The sequence below is a fragment of the Thalassophryne amazonica genome, chromosome 2 (genome assembly GCF_902500255.1).
Source record: "Thalassophryne amazonica chromosome 2, fThaAma1.1, whole genome shotgun sequence".
Taxonomy (NCBI): domain Eukaryota; kingdom Metazoa; phylum Chordata; class Actinopteri; order Batrachoidiformes; family Batrachoididae; genus Thalassophryne; species Thalassophryne amazonica.
The window spans coordinates 128673349-128677426 of NC_047104.1; positions in this window are offsets into that span (position 1 = coordinate 128673349).

Genomic DNA, 4078 nt, shown 5'->3' on the forward strand with positions numbered 1-4078 from the left:
TTCATATACACACATTCAAATATAACCATTGAAATCATAAACTATTTGAAATGTGTTGGACTTAAATTTCAGTCAACCTCTGGGTTAAGAAATTGGTATAGCGAGAACATAAAACTCATCTTATTACTTACAAGTTTACATACACCTTCATCGTACTTTCACAATCAAATTTCTCCACTGCCCATTCCAATTTACCAAACATTGTTTTATATCAGTTAGATAATGTCTACTTTATTTTCAAATAAAGTGATTTTAGAATAAATATTTGTTTTTTCCAAACAGCAACCTTTGGTACCCTAAAATAAGTCAGACACGGAAGTAAATATACCTGCAGTTCCTCAAAATGACCATTTGAGGCTTGTTTCAATACCCACTGACCCACATGATAAAATGTCCAAATTTACAGCATTTTACAGAAATAAACATGTACACAGCCTGGTCTGTAAAAATGAATTGTACTAATAGGCCATCAAACAAATCCGGGCTCCATTATTTCTGTGAGTGAAATTTATATGCTAGCACTAATTAGCAGGTATTAGTAGGCAGGTATCATTAATGACACTGATAGGGTCATGGCTTTCAGGCAATATAAGGGTCATAGTTTTTAATGGCCACTCCCAATCACCTGTTATTAAAGTCACTGCCCAGCCTGCCAAAACGTGTTAATCACCTGAATGCAGCTTGTTGGCCTTAGCTTGCTTGGCAATTTTGACATAAGTGGGCATGTACGGGATTCATTCATCCTGCACAGGTCACACCGGTCTTACCCATGCTCCATCCCTTTTTGCATATATTGGTTTGCTGGGAGTTAAATGGAGTCAGGCACTACTAAGATGGTGACATCCACAGTCACCCCACTTGAGCGTCAAAGCCCATCTTCAGGAAACCTACGGATAATGTCACAGAAGGTTTGTACATTATTTCTTAGTTTGTGGACTCTTCTTCACAATCAGATTTTTCAGTGGGTATGTACATGCCAACAAAGAAGAATTTCTCTTAAAATAACATGCAAGATTCTAAAAATTGGTGAAATTCCCTGTACAGCTGTGTTCAAAATAATAGTTATGACTAACAGTTTCATAAAGTGAATAATGCTCAAAATCCTTCTAACAGCTTTTATTTCCATACACACAAATGCATTGGTAACACCACACATTTTATTCCAAATCATGAAGAAAAAAATATTAAACTTATTACTTACAGAAAGTGAAGAAAAAGTAATATTTGGTGCGGAAAAGGTATATTTTAATACCAACTTTGGATTAATGGCTTTGTCCATGGCTAACTGCCATTTAAAGCTGTACGCCTTTGAAATTTCATAAAACTGACAAAGTTTAGTTTCTACCGAAATCCAAGCATTATAATGCAAGTTAATTTTTGTAACGAGCTGCAAAATTACAGTTCATTTTAATGAAGATATTTACTTGGGGGGAATTCCATAACTAACAGTCTTTCATGGTCACATCATCCCCTGCAGGTCCGGAGGGGTTCCGGTCTCACTCGCTGTTTGGAAACAACAAAAATGACATAACCACTCATCACGCAGGAAGAAAAAATTCAAACCAGCATGCACAGATTGTTGGAAGCCCTTTCATGATCTATGATGTTGCCACTAAATATATTTCATGACATGCAATTGCTTTAATTTCTCCCCTTCAGGGGTCAAAATTCTAAATGGTTTTCAGACAGCATTAATTTTGATTGTATTGGCAACGTTATTATGAATTCCTTATTTAAATGCAAAGATAAAATTATATTAGTGCCAAAGGTAACATTTTCTGAGTTAAATCTTAAAAATAAAACCTCAAAGGTTGCACAGTTTGAAGCAAATGCAGAGTGCTTTAATAAAGGAAGATGTCACATTTCTTTCTGATGGTCACAACTGAAATTCCTTAGCTGTGATCTTGATGTTCTGTTGGTGCTTTTGAATAAAAGTTGTGTATCAATTTGGGCACCTTTCTCAGTAAAGTCTGTATGGCCCCAAACATCTTATTCTTTTGTATCCTAAAACAGAGCCAAACATTCCTTAGTTAACCTTGAATTATGACATTTTTCTTTTAAAGGTAATTCTATCTTTGTGAATTTTTCTGGAATACCACACTGGTGGAATTGGAGGATTTTCTCACAAAGATGGAAAATTGCAAATAGTTTGTCAGAAGGCACATGGGAGACTCCTGTACATTTAGAATGTCTACTTCCATGAGAATCCTTCTGTTCCATTCCACCATGAAGCAGAACTGGTGATGCAGGACAAAAACGTTGCGACCATGCAGTGTCTTCAAACAGCCACAGAAGTCTCCAACTGTACTTCAGTTGTCATGGGTGTCTTTACTCACTGGTTTCCTTCTTGCATGCTGCTTTTGATTACTGACTATTGTAGACATTTACCAGTTTCTGTTTATTAAAGATTGATGTCAAGTCCAAGACGTATTCGGTGACTTGAAAATGTTTATGTATCTACCTCCTGACTTGTCTAAAGAAATCTGTAAAAGTTTGTATGAAATTTGTATTTAGAATAACTGCATTTTGTTTTTACCCGAGGCCCAATTATGGCAATTGGGTATTGCAAAGATTTTGCGTCCGTCCGTACTTAGCGTAAGCCGTGCTATTACTGCCAGGGTCTTCAAATGCACAGGGAACATTCTTGGGACACAGACCTTGGACAAGCTGAAATATGGCAAACCTTGACCTGTTTTAAGAGGTCAAAAGGTCATAGTTTCCAATTTTTATGCTCATATGACCGAGAGTATTTTAGCATTGAGCTATATTTTCAGTTACTGATGGCCTCTGAAAATGGACTGTGTATAAAAAAGGCTGCATTTGCCAACTGGTTACCGCAAGTTTGAATAAAGGCAGCGCAGAAGATTCTGTGGGACAGCAGTTGGACTGGATGTTCAGTTCCCAGTCTGTGTGCGTCATCTTATCTGTGGTCTTAGCTGACACCATCTGCATTGTGCCAGCCCACCAAACTGTAAATGGGAATGAGTTTTACTTAGGGAGGTAGTAATCTGCACTGGATCTCATGCAGGGGTCTGCTTATCTCATCCCTTTCATGGGAACAAGCACCAAAGCAAAGGGCTTCCATAGACTGGATTATTGTTTAAATTAAAGCTTTAAAGTCTATGCCATAAAATCAGTTCAATTTCAACTCTTTTGTGGTGGTGGACAGAAATATAAATTTGTCACTATACTGCATTAGCACAGGTTGGAAATTTGACCTTGACCCCTGGCCTTGATCATTACCCCATCCTAACAAAAAATCAAGTAACTTCTTTCCATCCACCAAACCAATGTATCTGACAAATTTAAGAGTTTTGACAATATCTTGCCAACATACTAGCAACAGCATCCAGCAGCCACCAGGACCCTGCAAATAACAGTCTTCACAAATTTAACTGGATTATGATTTTTCGTTTTTTATGTTACATCTTAAAAGATGTTGACATGTCCCATAATAAGAGATTCAATGGTCCTCACCTATTTCTATCAGAATTTTAGACCATTTTTAATTGAATTACTGATGGAAATTTTGCAGATTGACTCATTAAGCCTATGTAGAGTCTGATAATTGCAGAGAACAGTTACACAGAGACCAAGGCAATCACAAGAGTGTACTCACCTGGCAGCGTCACTACAAATGCTGAAATGAGATCTGAAAATTTTGGCATTTTTTTCCCCTCCCTTAGAAGACAGAGCAGTATTACTGTTGCCAATGACCGGGGTTTTAACAAAAACAGAACTATCACAGCCTTATGATCTCAAACCTCAGTACAGTCCCACAAACGCAAAGGTGGATAAAACGAGCAATTTGAAAACTTATTTTTTTAAAATTGTTATAATGTCAATGGGCAGACAGCCACCAGCCCCAGCAACAAGATCTATTAGCCGAGAGATAAGAAAACCAGCTTCATTATCCAAACAAAGATTATTCACTAGCTTCACACAACAGAAATAAAAGATGGTGATTTCAGTGAAACACATCTGAAAGCAGACTCTCAGAGAGAGGACAAAATAATGTGATCGCAGTAATGCAGTATTGAATAGATGCAGAAAGACGATACAGAAAAAAAGCTCAAAT